General features: G+C 43.0%; 1 protein-coding gene across 2 annotated transcripts in view; it reads right to left on the minus strand.

The window, feature by feature from the left end:
• CSGALNACT2 (chondroitin sulfate N-acetylgalactosaminyltransferase 2) overlaps nucleotides 1-14611 on the minus strand; it is a 32689-nt gene extending 18078 nt beyond the window's left edge. Inside the window, exons 1-2 of one of the 2 annotated variants that reach the window (XM_040071567.1) lie at nucleotides 14520-14573; nucleotides 5963-6010 (exon numbers count right to left, since the gene is read on the minus strand). The gene's annotated coding sequence lies outside the window, so the exon portion shown is untranslated. Of the gene's footprint in view, nucleotides 1-5962; nucleotides 6011-14519 lie in introns of both variants that reach the window. The other variant, XM_040071566.1, reaches the window with a different exon arrangement.
• Between the last annotated feature and the right edge of the window lie 3376 nt (nucleotides 14612-17987).

The following is a 17987-nucleotide window of genomic DNA, read 5'->3' on the forward strand; positions in this document are numbered from 1 at the left end:
CTCTTCAATGACAGCATAAAAAACTAAGCAAGCCCAATGCATTTTAGTCTACTTTCAACATTAATAAAATACTTTCATTTATAATTTGCTTGTATAAAATAAGTGAAGCTCATTAAAATTTATCCAGGGACCTATTAGCTCTACATCCATTTTGACTGTGTAGGCAATTATGGTTTGGGGGAAGTTCTGAAGCTCCCAGCTTAGTTTCACTATCCTTATGAGACTAGAAAAATATTGCTCACTCCCATACTCGTTCTGCATGGGTTAAGACACTTACCTGGCACTGCCAGCTGCCACCCAGCCCATCTTGTGCTGACCCTGCCAGTCAGTCAGGGTGCCACAATGCTCCCCATGTGTTTACAGCAAACACCTGGCACTGTGCCTCTCTGATTGTGTCTTTGCGACACTCCTCCCTCCCCACTCAGCTTCCAGCACTAGGATACTGCTCCAGTGCAAATCAGGTACCCTGAGCAGTGGTATGATCATATTCAGCATCTTCACTTGCAAGAAAGCTCCGATTACAAGGCCTGAAAGATTAAGTGACTTATTCATACCACCAGCAGCGATGCCTGCCATGGCCGACACAAAGTTTGCAGGCGTATCACACGCACCAAGTCTGGCAAGAGCTGCACACCCTGGAGTTGTCCAGCTGAAGTCTATAGGACTGCTTGAAGCAGTTTTTAGTATCTGTAGCGCTAAAGTCCCTGTTAATGCATAATTTACATAGATTATGTAGAAATTCTTAGTACAGCAGATTAAAGGCAATTACTCATCTGAAACTGAAGCTTTCGGAAATCATGGGAAGCTACTGGAGACTTTGATACAAAATAAGTAACAGTTTTACCAACTGAATACTAGATAACATCCCTTCAAGTTCAGACAAGCCAGAAATTAGTCACTCCTCACTGCACAAACACAACATTATATAAATGCAAGCTGAATGCCTACAGAGAGTGATCAACACCAGATGTATGCTCAGACTACTGACCGGTGTCCAGATGTGATGAATCAAGGGAGACAGAAGAAAAAAAATCTACAGGATAAAACCAGTTCACAGCAACGATACAACATCATCCCAAGCTTTTTTTAGTACCAAGGTGACCATATGACTGTTTTTCACATTTCTTACCAAATTTTTGTTCTGTTAGACTGCAAGAGGTGAAGCCACAATTAAGTGCATAAAGAACCGTAAGTTCCTTTAAGCCTCGGCAAATGCTAAACTGTACTAAAGCTACTCCATGCAGAAGCTGACACATCTTCAATCCGTAAAGGATACTGAAAAACGATCTATCTAACCTGAATAAAATATCAGTAAATCAAGCCCCAACTATTCTGACTGTTGTTAACTGAGAAATAGATACCTCTAAAGAAGGAACATTAGTTCTAGTAGGCTTTTGTAGTCAATTCTTGCTCCACCAATAAATTGCCCCGTGTTTGATGAGTCACTAAGTTTCTTTAGGTCTCATTCATGTCATAGAAGGGAGGGAGAACAGATCTCCCGATGTGGTGTCAAGAGGACACAATGCACCAGGAGATTAAGATCCCCTCAGAGAATAGCAGGGGGCAGTGAGAGAACTCTTGCTCTTCATACCTTTCCTCAGTGTGGCCAAACAGACACCATTATGGCAAGCATGGATTAGGGAAGTCAACACACCCCCGCGGGGCTCGCTGCTGGATATCTGCAGATTTCTGGCCCTTCCCACTGGGACCTCACCTATTTACAGCAGAGGGCTGCCGGAGGGGCGCTCAGGGAAGAGGTACAATAAGCCATTTCTGAAGCAATGAGAACTACACCACTGGTACTTTTACTTCTAGGCTCTAATTACTCCTTCATTAGCCAAAACCCTTCATCTATGGGCTAGTGACAATCCTATTAACAAGACAGCCTTTTTAGAGACAGGCATTGACCATTTACGTTTGACCATTTTTTGCGACACCATAAAGAGCAGGCGTTTTTCCCACTAGAGCTTTGCCGTGGCCTTTAAAGGCTAGGAACATTAGTGCAACCAGTTATGTCAAACATTAAAATTTAAAACTGCACATGGAGAGCTGAATGGGTAAGTTAGTTTGCTAAAGCAGCAAATGACTATTTTTTTCCTTCAGTATTACTTCTGCTGAGGGAAGTCATCATAAAAGAATAAGACATTTTCATCTTGAATACTTCAAAGAGTGCATGATTGCAGTAAGAACCTTCCTTCCTTCCTTCTTATCCCATTAGAAAAGGAGGGCTTACGAGCACTCTATTTCACTATCCTCTCCCTTCAGGAGATTAAAAAAAAAAAGGTGGCCTGTTTTTGCATATTTACAACCCAAATTTGGTATGAATTGGGTCTGGCACAGCCCTATTTTAGGAATTCCAGTAACTAGGCTGTAGAATATGATTACAGGAGAAAGCAGCCTGTGAAACCCCAGAACAAGAAAAAGTACACGGGATCCCAAAGACCACAATCGGGAAACTAACTGGGTTACATGGAACATTCTGAAGTTTATACAGTAATCACACAGAAATCCCCAGAATTTCAGTGCTTAAAGATTAAGTTCCAAAATATAAGTTTAAATTGCACATGCTGGTACTTAACTTCATATCAGTCCTTCAGAATGAGTCTATTTGCAGTAGTCTGTATGATCTTCCAAGAATGAGACATCTGAGGCTTATACAATGCTTATAAAGATCTGCAGGTTTTCCAGAGGCAACTGGCTGTTAATTCTTTCTGCATTTCCAGGGCCTTCTGTATATTCAACAACGGAAATCTTTTTGTTCCTTACAAAACAAGTTCATTGATTCTCTAAGCACAAGGGAACAGACCAGCATGCTAACTGAAAATGCTTTACATTTTTTTTTACTATATTAGCATTCTGTTTTTGTTCTTGTTGCAAAGGATGAGTACATCTTTCTGAAGTGGGGAAACATTCACACTTGAAGCAGTGACCTAATTCAGTATGCACTTGGCCTCATGCCAGACCTTGGGGACACTCCTTGTGCAAGCATGCTTTATTTTAGACATGTCATTTTCATTCAGCATGCCCTAGACGGTCACTGTTTAGCTGCCCATGAAATTCCAGCTAGGAGTTCCTTTATTGTTCATAATTTCACCCAGATGCCACAGATACTCACTGTCTTAAGCCTCCTCCACACACATGTTTCTCTTCTTGGCAAGTTATACAATGAAAACATAAGGTCCAATCTCATCCCTTGCAAATTCCCTCCTTATTATTGAAGAACACTGAGAACAGAATAGCTCGGAATGTTAGAGGAACATTGGGCACACCTTTATCTTCTCACTTGCTGAAACCAAACAAAGCAAGCTGGGCATCTGCTGTTGTAGACAATCTTTGCATAAATCCCGGAGTGAAAAACCTCAAACCATACCTTAAGTACACATCACATCATCTTTGCTTAGACAGTCTGCTGAGGTATAGCCTCAGAAAATAAAAGTATTTGTCCGGATTTTATTACACAGTTCTAGTTGAGCCAGTACCTAACTCAGACTTGTCAGCTATTAGGGAAGGAAGAGGGGAAAAAAAAAAATCCATAAGAATTAATTGCTGAAGTTCTCACTTTCCGGAGAAAACTAGCCAAGAATCTCACCCTCTTTACTGACTGAAAAAAACCCATCTTTTTATTACAATTCTGCCATCTGATATGCTTTCAGCTATGGCTCTGCCTCCCAGGCACACACACATATGCAGCACTGGATGGGAGAGAAGTAAAAAGCCCCTATCAATTTATGGGAAGACAATCTGCATTCAATAAAACCATTAGGAAAGTGAAAACAATCACTAAATATTTTAGACCTTACCAGTTTCACACTGAATTCTGAAAAATCCGAAAGTTTTGCTTGTATGCATTGCAACCACTGCCCACGGTAAATCAAACACATCAAGGAACACGCAGCAGCTTATTTCAACTTTCTCAAAGTTTAGAGTATGACACACTGTTCCAATTAATCCCAACACCCCCCCTTTAATTGGTAAGCACTGTACTTGAGCTTTACTGCTCAGCTCACCTGGTTGACACCAAGAATTCTTCAAGCTACCTCTTAATTTTCATCAATTTCCTTTCCTCTGCCAAAGCCAGAATCCCATGGGGGAAACAGGGGGACAATGATGACTGATCACTGACTATCTCACTTCATTTTTAATGAATGACACGGGGAAAAAAATGAACAGTGGTGAACTGCCCACATTATGAACAGCCTGTGACAAATTTTAAAGTGCTCGAGCATATCTGCAATAGGTAACTTCAGACATTTCTTTAGTTTCTAAATGGGAAGGAAAAGAAAATCATGCCTTTGGCACAAGGGCCATTCTAGAACTGAGACTACACCAGGAATAAGTAGTTCAGGCACGGGAGCCATAGGAAAAAGTTACTTCAGTGAAGGGTGCAACAATCACAGGATTTATTACTCAAAAAATAATATTCTCCATGCAAATAGTTTCTCTCACAAAAAGAAGCATTGTTGTTTCGCCAGCAGAAATGCTGCGCTCCAAAAATAAAATTAAGACCAAACCTCCACAAATTTCCACTGCCACATTAGAGACTGCAGTATACAGGGAAGATATATTTGGTTTCTTATATCCTTTGTTTCATGTGATAGATCAACTCACTCTCAACACCAGGGAGAGATAAAATCAATAAAAACCCCAGCCTTTTCCAAGGACTAGATCCTGCTTATGAATTACATCTTTTCAGGATAAGCAACTGAAGCAACACACTTTTTACTAACTTTTAAACCAAAGAAACATAGAAAAGATTAGGGTTTCATTTTAATAGCAGTGTTCAATCATCTTAGAAATCAAGAACAATCACGCCAGCCACGCTCTTTGCAGCTTGCCCAAACCCTCTCCTGTAATTTCTGCCTCAGTTTCAAGTTCCCTGGAATGTGTTTTTACAACAGCAAGACAGGCCATGGGGGCTGCATCCTGCTCATGCACCACACACCCCTTCCCTGCCCCATGTACACGGCCAAAAAATAAATCAGCTTGAGAAGAGAATAGGAAATACCGTGGGGTTTATTGCCTCTGCTCTCAGAGAGAGCAAGCAGAAGGTTGAGATCCAACAACCTAGAAATGGTGGTGTTTTTGCCAAAACAATGCTTGGAAAAAGAAGTCATGCTGTTATCCTTGAAGGAAGTATTAACCGTACTGAAGCGGTTTAAATGCAATTCTTTCACAACCTACTGTGAAATAACAAGGAAAAAGAGCAACCTTTTCCTGAAGCAGTTTTATCTCCTATAAGCGAGAGAAGTGAGCAAGTTATCGCTTGTCCTGGCACTTGTTGTTCCTAAACAAAACTAAATCCATTACATAGTTAAGTGGACAAATGAAAGAACAGTATTATTCACATTATTTACTTTATAACTAATCCAAAGTAAGCAATGAGCTTATGAATAGACGTCCTGCTTTGACTCCAGTGAATCCAAAGCAAGTCCAGTTGCCTGGAAAATGCTGAATTAAAATCTGAAACCCAACCAGCTACACCTTAACAACACTGGTCAGTATTATTCCATTTCAGACAAGGCCAGGAAACAAAAGTCTACTCATAACCACTTTATTGTTTTTATGAAGGGAGACATCTGCTTGGCAAGAAAAACTAGGTAAAATGCTCTTGGTAGGACCAGCTGAAGGAGCTTCATTTGCTTGCCTGTGTTAAAACTACCATCAAACAGCTATTGTGACAGGCTCTTCTACCTTCAGCTTTCACAAGACAGTATTTTCTATATGACACAACTTTTCCTATCACTTGTATTATTCAGCTTGTGGGTTTCTGCACTGCTGTTGGTGCTATTCCTCTTTTTAAATTTGGTAAGAAAACCACAAACTCCAAGTTTGGTGAAGCATGTCTTCTTCCCCTTATTGTCAGGGAATTAAAGGAACAGCAGCTTTATATGACTACACTTAATGTGCCTACTTTGGTTGCTAGAGTTCAACCTAGAAATAAGAACACAAGTACAAGACCTACCTTAGCACAGTTATCAGGGAAGATCTTTCTCCTGGCACTCCCAGCATCCTGCAAGTAATTTTGTTTTTCACATGAACATTAGGCAAGAACCCAGCCTACTTTTACAACAGGCGTTGTTAAAATCCTTATTAAAAACACAGTCCCCATAAGGGGCTGCATAAATTATAACACAGCAGCACCTGAGCAACCATACCCAGCAGTCTGTCCACTGAAAGGTGGCAGAGCCTCCCATCAGCCTGTGTAACACTGCACACCCAGTCAAAGGAAAAACACTGTGGAGGACAGCCAAAACAAACCTAAATCACACCTCTTACAGCAACTGCAGCTTATCTTCAAGGATGCACAACAGGGTCTATCAGACCACGTGCTGGGAGATGTTTGTACTTCTTTCTGTAGGACAGAGCAACAGCTGCAGCAAGAGGCAGAAATTAAGATGCCCAGCAATCTTAAAAAAGGTAATGCTGTAGGTAGGGCTTTTTTTGCATAGAAAATAGCCTGTTTTAGGTGGACAGAAAACCAGTTACACTTAGCAACACAGCATCATATTGAATTAAAGTGAATGAGGAAACGTGAAATATTCCTTAGGCACCCAAATTGTCTAAACTACTTAAAAGGCCCCAGTTAAATATTTCCCCAGACAAGATGAGCATGCTCCCTCAAATGCAATAGCACAGTAAAACTGGTGATCCCAGCTCATGTGGACAACATTTGCACAGCACACCTACATTTTCACTGATGCCGTGTTCTAATTATTAAAAACAATCACTGAGAATGACTGCAGTCATCCACTGTGGAATGGCAGCTGGCAAGACCAAGGAGATGAGAATAATGTGTTTTTCCTGCAATTGCTTTCCCCACCTTCCACATGTAACTACATTCTCAGAATCAAATTGTCTTCTGTTTTCTCGGATCTGTCATCTACTTCTCTATACATGGAGATCAAGATAACACAGCTACTGTAACCTAAGCATAGTGAAAATATAAATGCCAACCTATGTAAACTCTTGAGCAGTTTTAAAAGGATAACTGTCATCCAAGTTCATACATGGAGCCAGTAGAAAACTTCTCATTGTGGGGGGTAAGAATAAAGGTCATCCATCCAGTTTCCTCATACTGTAAAGGAAGATGAAAATGGGGTAGAGCAAAACAAATTCCCTTTGAGGCCCTCATAGGTGGTTCTCACATGGAGGTTTCTTTTTAAGTTATAAAAAGAAGAGATATAAAAAGACAGTCCATACCCAGAGTGTTCTTTCTAACAGTTGCACAGCAAATTGGCCAGCTATTAAAAAAAAAAAAAAAAAAAAAAAAAGAGACTTAATAATGTGGAGGAGTTAATTTTTTATTTTCCATTTTTTGTATTTTTTTTTTCTACGGTAAGAGTGACCCTGTTTTCAAGGATGCAATATTCCAGACTATGATGTAGCTGTAGCAGTTGAAGTGAAAACAGAGATAAGTTAAATTCTCAAGTGCATCCAACTTTCTTAAAAATACTTTCAAACTAATATCCATCTTGAAAACAGAATTTTTATAGGAAATTAATTTAAATTTAATAAAGTTTTGTTGGACAACTATGCACCACAGCAATATTCTCACTGAAGTTATGATTTATTGCCCAATTTTTTGAGGGTCACCTGGACCAGGGACTATTTGTACATAAGTCTCCTCAGTGCAAGTTTGAAGACTTCTGAAGTGACCACTGGAAAACATTTCTGTGCATTTTGCCCAAGTGGTAGTCTGGCCTGAGAGTTTTAAAATAACAAAAAACAGTTTAAAATACCACTTGATCCAGAAATTTTGAGAAAATGCTGCTTTGAAAATCAATCACCCTCACGTTTTTCTTAAATAAAACTGAATCAGCTAGCTTAAATTCACAAATTTTCAAAACTGCTCTCACTTTGCTATTCTTCAGTCCACAGTCAAAGACGGAAGGAGGAACACAAACAGCTAAAATTCAGTGTAGTAGTTCGGGTTCTGCTTTCAGTACAACAAATATGAATATGTCACCAGCCACAAAAGCTGGATGCCAAACAATTGAGAAACATCTGGTGCATTCCAGAAGCACAGCTTATGTCATCTGTAACTTTTCAGTCTGACATTACAACTAAGCACTAACTTACTCTTAAAGGACTAGCAATACCAAGCTTCACCAGAAGCAGAAAAGCCAGCTGCTTGTCAGAACTATCTATTCATATTTTCCTTGTATTGAAAAAGCTGCCAGAATGAACTAGAAACACCGAACACTTCGCATTATGCTGTTTCACCTCCCTTGTTTTGTTTTTCAAGTCCCTGAAGTCAGTCTTTGGACCACTTGAACCACTTTTCCTCCCCTTGTCTTCAGGAAGAGGTCACCGTGGTTTGAAGGAGAGAGAAGCCAAGAGTTTTTGCAAACCTTTGCTAAGTTTTTGCAGGTTCCTTGCACTCTTCTTTTGTTGTGTTCGTATTTCACTACCAGTTTTTTTAGCTTGTTTTGCTTCACAGCAGGGACATACAGGTTGTTACCACAGACACTTGTCACAAGTGCCATATTTAATGCATGGTTCTACTGGCAGCAATTTCTACTACACTGTTTGAACACTGGTTAAAGTTGGTTTTCTTCCTTCCTTTCTTGTCCCCTCACAGAGTTGATTTAAATCCCTACCATTTCCACCTGTCCATCTAAATAGAAGCTCAGGATCTTAAACTAAGGAGGAATTCTCAAGAGCTAAATGCAAAAGAATTCAAAAACACTGGATTACGTCCAAAACCTAATTTAAAAAAATCCAACACAAAGAGACATGCACAGCAGCACTTCATAGCAGAATCTAATACAGTATTTTGGGTGTTAACACCTAGTCCTTTGCCAAGCACTGGGGCAAAGTTTGCCCTGCAGAGACATCTTACTGGAGCCATGCTTTGACTGTGCTGGGAAGAAACCTGCCAGCCTCTGTCCAGCCAGCACCGACCGCAACCAATACTCATCCTCCTACTTTACAAACTGTATGTCTCTTCTGAAGAAGACTTCTACAAGTATCAGGAACTCACAAAGCACATGGAAGATGGACTCAACTACTATCACTCAGCAGCCTTAATTTTCATTCTACCAGAGCACAAGACATGCAAGGCATCTGCTGCCCCTGGGGCTGTGAGCAGCATCAACAGTGCTGACAAGCGCAATCCTTTTTGACACCACTGCTTGGGGAAGCCTCTAAGAGACAGCAGAAGTGCTACCACCTGTCATCTGAAAGCTGTCACCCAAAACACTCGTACAGGACAGATTTTATGTCACAGAAACCTATGATTTAACCTCAGAACTGTGGGTTCACTCTGAACGGTGCTCAAGACTAGCACTTTGTGTTTTCACAGTACGCTTAAAACACGCTCAAAGCTCATTTACATCATTTCCTCTGCTTTAATTCAGCAGAGTTCCCAATAAGCTTCAATTGCTTCCTGTGCATCGCTGCTCAACACCTGCCCCTGCAGCAGCCACACAAACTCCACCCAGAACTAAGTATTATTTCTGCTGTTTCTACGGAGAAGACACAAACACCACACAGGAACACTGGGCTAGCAGAAAATCCTCTTGGTTACTGATCTGACTGCAACTGACTATCATACACAACATCTACACACAGAATTAGCTCAGAACCTTAGACACCAGCTTCAGATTTTCATGTCCTCCTGCCACCTGAAAGCCAGAAACTGTCCTTCCACGTCTCTGGCAACTGGCATTGGAAAAACTACCAGGGCCCTTTCCTTTACATGATTAACTAGGACTAGTCAATACAAAACTGCTGTGGTTTCATACACAACTTTCTGGAGAAGTCAGGTGTCCCATAAATTTGGTCTTCTATGAAAGCACTCATCTATTGTCTCAACAAAAAGCACAATTAACAGTGCAGACATACTAACCTCATTTTGTGGTTGATCTTCATTTGTCAAAGTTAAATACAAGAAGCAGGTGTTTATAAAAAAGAACCTCATCTGTTCAGCAATTTTACTTGGAAATACGATGACTGCAAGTATTGTATTTCTAAGCTACTTTTAACTCCTACCTGTTCTGCACTGTATTATTTTAACTCTGAACACCTAAGAACCAGCCTGGAGCTACATTCAGCAAAAGGAGACGACTGCTGCCAGTGACAGCCATTAAAAGTATGTGGGTAGGACACATCTCCAGAGGATTTGTTAGCCATGAGAGAATTTTACTTCTGCTCTACAACTGGCATAACGGTTTCCTTGAACAGAAATTCCCTCCAGTATGCCAGAGAAGAGTAAAATTACTTTCCCTAGTTTTTGGGAGAACAAGTGCCATAAGTGTCTGCCCACACCCCCTCCCCCAGCAGCAGCCCAGCCATCCCTACGCTGCTGAGACAGCTACAGCATTTCCATTCTGCACACTTTTTCTTCAGCTGCCAAGAGTACTTGCACTCAGACTCCCACAGGAAAACGTTCTTACCCCTCCATCTATTGAAGCAATGCATTGATGGTCATTTCTGGCTGTATAGAGGAGCTGATGGGAAGCCTCACTTTTGACAGCAGGATGCATACGGCGGCGGTCGCGCGCTGATCTGCGCTTTCCGGACAGCTGCCCTAAGCGACATCCCTACCAGGAAGCCCAGTGGCAGAAGAGAAGGAGCCTCTGCCAGGAGCTGCTTCACCAGTGAAACACCACCGTTTAGTACAGGGAAGGAGGAAAGGTAAGAACAAAAGCCAGCCACTTTACCACTCACTCACTCCACCAGTGAAAGAATTAAAGGGGGAAAAGGCTGAAGTAAAACAGAGGCAGCTTTGTCCCCACTGTCACCCACCAACACAGCTGCCAACACTCTCCTCAAATGCACCTCCCTAAAGAGACATGGGCACCCTCCACTGCAGGCCGGGCAGGGAGATGGGCTCCAGACAAAAACCCTCCCAGGAACACAGGAAGGGCTGAAGGAAGCAATCAGACACAAGAGCATCGTGCTGGAAAGCACCTACGCTGCAGGCAGCCGCAAATCAGTAAACAGGCCAATCACTACAGTCACTTTTTTATTACAGTTGGAGATGATTGTCAGGAAATAGGTTTTAAAAGTACATAAAAGATTTCCTCAAGATAGTTTCCTCACGTCATCTGATTTGGATTCCCTGAACTTCACCCTGAAACACCAACTCTGTTGATGCTCTTTCCAGAGCTCACATTTGCACTCACAGCTTGAAATAATTTGCCAGTTTTATCAACTCGCTTTTAGAGGATTTGGTGTGAGAATGGAAAGAGCCTTTAAAAACAAATAAGGTGAAGCAGAGATTGTTCCAAGATATTATTTCACCACACTCCATTCAGAAATAACTGTGGAGCAAGTGGCTCTTGCCAGCTTACCATAACTCAGAGCTGCAGCAGATAGCCCAGTGCCAGCAGAGAGAGTGCAAGCCTCTCCCAAGTATTTTAGTGTGCCATGTTTCCACATGCAGCACCTTCAAGGATTAGGGAAAAAAGCCACTTTCCTTTTCCCTTGAATCTCTCATCTTTAGTGACAACATATAGCTTGCAATGATTTTTAAAACAAAGTTTCTTTTTGAAACAAAGTTTCTCAGCTAGCAGTGACCATTACTAATTAAGGCTACACACACCACCAAATATTAGATTCCAAGCTGAATAACTTGCCTGTCTGCATCTTTAGGTACAAACAAAATACCTACAGACTTACAATAATTTTCTTTTAAAAGGCCTGGATAAAAGCAGAAGCAGGCTACACCTAAAATGGGCCTCTAAACCAGGGTCTAAAACAGGACCCTGTTCAACTCCTTTTGCACCAAAATGCACTCATGATTGGAGGGCTGCAACTTGCCAAATTTTTCCAGCCCTCAAAAAAATTTTTTTTCAAAGAGCTTAATAAAAAAGAAATTAAAGATATTAAAATAATTGCATACTTTCAGATTTTTTTTATGAGCTATAACATTAATGGATGTGCTAGGCTCTTCTAATCATCATTCAAAATTAAACTGCTCTGGCAGACAATGAGAAGTGCTCTTCCACAAATTTTTCTTACAAGCTGTGGTTCTAACTCAGAAATAAAACTATATTCCCATTCCCTTCAAAAAGCATTCTATTTCTTTTATAAACATCTTGTGAGTTCTGGCCTTATTTCCCTATTTCCAGCACTAAGCTTAAAAGAACATAATTAGATACACTAATAAAGCACAGTTATTTGTGGTTTGGTCTTTTTTTAAAAAACAACATGCTCCTGAAGATATTTTCTTCCCATTGTGCCCTTTGAGATTTTTTTTTTTTTAAAGAAAGTCTTGTACTCTTCTAACCCCTGCCTATTTTCTACATTATTTTTCCAGAAGTGAAATTATTATTGCATTTTCCCATACTTTTATTCTGGAGGACTGATCCTTTAGAGGGCAGATGAGCTAACAAAAAGCCAAGGACATTATCAGTTCCAGCACTGATACAGAGCCTGACTTTCATCCCACCTCCGTGATCCTGTTTCCGCATTATTTAAGGAGAAAATACTGCAAGTCATGAAGCTTGCTTCATAATGACAGGCTGCTTCAGAGACAAGAAAAATATTGTGCAATTTGTTTTCTGCAGAGAAAAAACTGACCTCATATTTCTCATACCCGCCCTCCTGGGAGTTTAGTTTTATCTCTTGTAAAAGTTCAGGTGATTCTGATGAATTCTTTTTATAAAGAGGCCCACAGAACACTTCTGGCAAGCATGAAGTAGCAGACTGTGATGCAGGGGTTGAAACTCTTGTGCCAGATATGCTTGGGGTAACAGTCCACAGCTATTTATCATTTAACTCTGCCCTTGGATGATGTTTCTCACTGACTTGGGAAGACTCATATCCTGGTGTTGGAACATAAAAGCAAGAAATTTAAACTCAAGAGTAATCTGGTGCAACTTCTACCACAATGTAGCAGCTGTACCAACAAGTTTGGGAGGTCCTTTCTTTCCTTTATTCCTTCCTTAAGCCTGAGGAAGATGCTAAAACAAAGCCATAGGAGCAAGCAGGAAAAGAACCATTCAAGATCAACTAATCTTAATCACACTGAAGTCTTCACGTTTTCTCCAGCAACAGACAAGCTAGAGGATGTCTATTCGGGCTGTACAACAACCCCTGCTCTTCTTTCCATGTTCAGCTGCTGATGGTTTTTGACAGTGGTGCTACAGCAATGCTCAGTGTGGGGCCTCCTGATATTTCTGATAAGGACTCACTGGCAGAGTCTCCCATAAAAGCCTCAGGGTGTAACTGAGGCTCAACTGAGGGCTCGTAGCCAACACCCCTCCAAAGAACGCATCTACCTCCATTGACAGCTACTGGGAGTGTTTCCAAACTGCTGTCTTTGGTGCTTCTTGAGGACCCACTATCTAGCTAAGAAATAAAGGGAAGCCAGAAGTTTCCTTCAAACACATTAAAGCTAAATAAGAACTTGCAACTAGTGCACGCTGGAAAAGAAAGAGCTGTCCTACAATGTCCAGCATTACAGCCTCCAAGGGAAAAAAACAGGGAGAAAAAAGGTATCTTTTACTGTATGACCTTAACTTGAGAGATATTGACTCAGTGTTGAAACAACCTCTCTTTTCTGCAGTTCTTCTGAGTTACCCGTGAGAAGAGAATAAAGTTAGTTCTTATCCACCATCTATAAGTTTAGCAGAAGAGATCAGTGTCTCAATTTCCATCTGACAGAGGGGTTGAAGGGAAAGAAAAAACAAAACAAGAGAATAAACTAAACACTGACTACACCTCACTGAAAACATGTACTATCAAGTTTAAATTTCTACATACTCAGGTTTAAAAACAGTCTTGCAAATTGCAACACCCTCCCCGTCTTTGCTTTAGCATTTCTGAATTAATTGACTGGTGACAATTACACAATTTATTCTTATGTTCAATACCAAAACGTTCCGACTATCACAGTTTGCGAGAGCACAGAATTTACCAAGCAAGAACGCGTCTGACAAAAACGAACAGATGCAAGCCCCGGCTTAAACAATGCTCAACATTTCGCTGAGGATAATTAAGCACCCCCATCACCATTCCCCCCATTCAGGGGGTTCGGTGGAAGGAATGGGTGTTTCTCGCGGCCCCAGCAAGCCCAAGGGCCCCCCCGCAGCCCAGCCCAGCCCGGCCGGGCGCTGCCACCGTGCCCGCTCCAGCGCTGCGCTGTCGGGGGGGCCCGCCTGCTGCATCCCGCTGCCTGCGGCCGCACAAACGCGCTCCCAGCACGCCTACGGCCAGCGAACACAATGGAAACGCAGCCGTGAGGGACGGATTCATTTTATCGTCGAGACGGCGCTACCGTACAACCGAGGGGCCCGGTGTGTCAGGCCGCCGCGCCAGGGCGGCCGGAGCAGCCCCGGCTGCGCGGACCCGAGCCGCCCGGGGCGCTGGGTGCGGGCCGGCCGCAGCCCGCTCCGGGTCGGGACACGGGGCCGGGACACGGGGCCGGGCCCGCCGCCGGGCGAGCTCCGGGGCGCGGCGCGGCACCTTCAGCCGGCAGCGGGGAGGGGCGGCGGGCCGGCCCAGAGCGGCGGGCAGGTGAGAGGTGAGGAGCGGAGGGCCGGGGAGGGGCGCGGTGCCGCCGTACTCACCGCGCGGGCCGGCGCGGAGCCCCGGCTGCACTTCCTGCGCGCTCGGAAATGAGCGGGCGGGACCCTCCGCCGCGCCGCTTAAAGGGGACGGGCCCACCGCCCCCGACCGCCCCCGGGGCGGGACCGGGTACCCCCCGCAGTCCCGCGGGGGAAGCGGGGCCGCGGCCGCCGCACGGCAGCGGGGCGGGGCCGGGCCGCGGGACCTCCCTCCCTCAGTCCCTCATTCCGCCCTGCGGCGCCTCCGCTCCCCGCTCCCCTGAGGCGGCCCGAAGTCCGTGTGTGAGGGCGAGAGGCGGGAGCCTATCAGTGCAGCTGTGATACCCCTCCGCAGCTGTGCCGGCAGCGCCCGCCGGGCGGGCCCCTCAGCGCCGCGGCAGCAGCGAGCGCTGCCCGCCGGACAGTGACCCTGCCCCGCCACACACCGCACACAGCTCTGCCAGCCCGGGAGCTCCATGGCTCAAAGGTCCAGCAGCAGCGCCGTGATGCTGATTTCTCAAACGTTAGCAAAACCGTGAAACTGTGACGCAGCCTTTATGGTGGAAAGAAGCAGTATTTGCCGATAATTATTTTCTCTTTACCCAAGTATCTATGTACAGTTCTGTATTTGCAGAAGAACATTTCATGACACTTTTTTTTTTTTTTTTTTTTTTTTTTTTTTTTTTTTTTTTTTTTTTTTTTTTTTTTTTTTTTTTGATTACTAGTTTTCTGCAGGGCCTGACCTGAAAGGAAGCCAGGCTTGGGACCCCATGCAGCTTCCAGCCATGTGCACGAGTGGTGGCCTGTAGCAGTTTGTAAGAATAAAACTCAGGGAGCAGGCAAGGCAGGAATGTTCTTCCACAACTGTGTACCAAATGTTTTTGGTCGTGCTCATCAAAAATAGAGCCAGAGAAAGCCAGTAAAGGCTTATTATGTGCAGGCCTGCAGCCCCTAACCTGATGTAGCTCTGCTGGATTGCCTGTGACTGCTCACCTGCCCCAAAGGCTGGCACTGAGGGCTTCCCAGAACAGAGCCCCAATGGTCTGAGCAGCAGAGGCTGCATCCTTTGTCACGTTACTGCTCTATCGAGGTCTGTACCCCATTTAGCACAGAGCAGCCCTTTGTCTTCAGGCAGGCAGAAACCCATTTATTGATAAATAGCTACACCACACAGCGTGGGAGGGGGCTGGGTGTTCAAGGACCAGATCTGTTCAGTCTAGATTTCAAGCCCTCAGACAGCAAAGGTCTTTCCAGGGAATACCTTAAATGAACAGGGAAAAGACACTTGGCTGGTGTGGCCAGCCATCCATCCAGGCACCTTCCTATCCATTAAAACTTGTCACAATGCTAGATTATCATTTTAGATATCCCTCAAAAATATACTTGAAAAGTATTTTCATAGAAGAGAATTATCAGAAGGTTTTAAATATTCGCACGTGCACTCCTCAAACTAGGTAAATGTGGTTTCATTACTCTTTTAAAACAGTATGTAAATATACTATTTTAAACTGAACCTCAAGCAAAGTTTCGGTATTGCACGTTACAGATGACTGTTGAACATCCTGCTCGTCATCTTTGTTGTGGATAATGAGTAGTAGTTCAGTAGACGCTGACACACGGGAGACTGCAGTGTTCTGTAGACATAATATTTGCGAGTACAAGAAGATAACGGAATGGAAATAACTGAAATGACTGATTTTATTAACTAACCCTACATTTTAGATCTGGAACAAACTCTGACAACACTGCAGCACCCACTGGTTGGCCTACAGAGAGCAACCAGACTCTCAATATTGTCCTTTGAGTTTCCCAGGTACCACCTTTCTGCACACGAGCGTGGTGCTGCTGTGTGGGGAGAGCTATACAGGGCCTTCCAGGAGATTATACACACAATACTTGTTCTTCTTTTCTAACTGCCTGTTTCCTCTGTTTACCAGAATTTCTTCTCTAGCAGAAAAGCTGTTTTTTTCCAGATTGAGAGAAGGAAAAAATAGATTTCTTAACCTCTCATAGGAACAAGGGTATTCACAGTCATCTCTGTATGAAAGGTCTACCATGTCAGGAAAAATGATGGGTTTGCAGTGATGTTGTGTATAGTTTCCTGATTTTTCTATCAGAACAAGCTGTTCTAAGATTAGATATTCCTTCATAACTCAGACCTATATTTATGCTGATAGATGTTATAGTTCCTGTTTGGGGTTAGTCTTACAGGCCTACAGAGGAATTCCCACATTGTTTGTGAGTGAAGCAGGCAATAAAATATGTAGGAAATATCTGTGGTTTAAGATACAATTCCTTTCAGCCTGGGGATTTTTCTTAGACAGGTAGTTGCAGACCTCCTAGCATCTGAGAGCAATAGTATATATCTTCACATATTTATAATTTATGTGACTCAGCTTTGAATTTTCCTAAAATATTATGATAGGATGGTTATTTAGGACTTTAAAAATGTTTCCCTAAACTTTGCTAAACACTGTTCTTAAATTGGTACAGTTGGGGGAAAGGAAGTGGCTGGCTGGCAATAGCTTATTCAAAAAAGAAGCATTTTCCAGAACAGCATTAGCTCCAGCCTCTAGTGGTTTTGGTTTTCTTTTTCATGCCTTATTTTTTTTTTTTTTTTTTAAGCATCTGTGTGGGCTGGAGGGGATGAAACAAAAGAAGAAGTGCTGATCTGAGAACATGATACCAAAGTGAAGGAGTAATGTAAATGAGGCCAAAGGAGAAAAGAAAAAAAGCAATCCTTCAACAAAGAATATTTTTGTTCTATTAACCTCTTGAGCCAAAATGAAACGTGCATGTAGAATAAGAAAAATGGTCCATTATTTTGCCTGAAAATTCTGAGCTTTAATTGTCAAACAATAGTCATTAGTTTGCCTTGACAGAAGGCTTTTTTCCACAGCTCAGCTTTACTGATGGCGCAATTCCAACACGATTCCATGTGAAGCCACTTTCTTTTTCCTTAACTGTTGCAAATTATTTATAACATATACTGAACAGTGCAGCCAAAAGCATGAAGAAAATTGAAGATTTCTGAAATCAACCCTCTTAGAGTATTTTAATCATCATGATTTATATCCCTTAAAGTCCTCAATCTGAGCTTCTCACCAAGTTACACTCCGTAGCCCTTTGTCACTGCTCCTGTCCAAACGTGTCCTGCTGCTCTGGGCAGTGAAAGGGGGTCTGGGGAGAGGCCGTGTGCTCCAGCAGAATCAGCTCACCGCTGCCTTGGGCAATGCCCAGCGTGACCTCAGGCTCTGCTGGCAGTGCTGCAGTGTCAGCACCAGCTGGGCACTCACAGCCCAGCCTGGGGCTTGCTCTCTGCTCTGAAAGGACACAGTCCTTTTGTCATCTCTCAGGGTATTCTACCTCGCTGCTTGCACAGACTGGAACAATCTCTTGACTTACCACAGCTTCAGGAGAGAACGGTGCATCTGTAAAATTAGTTTGTACCAACACACCCCACAAAGATCGTCCTGTCTTTATTGTTACTGT

This window comes from Hirundo rustica, chromosome 8 (genome assembly GCF_015227805.2).
Source record: "Hirundo rustica isolate bHirRus1 chromosome 8, bHirRus1.pri.v3, whole genome shotgun sequence".
In the NCBI taxonomy this organism is placed as follows: domain Eukaryota; kingdom Metazoa; phylum Chordata; class Aves; order Passeriformes; family Hirundinidae; genus Hirundo; species Hirundo rustica.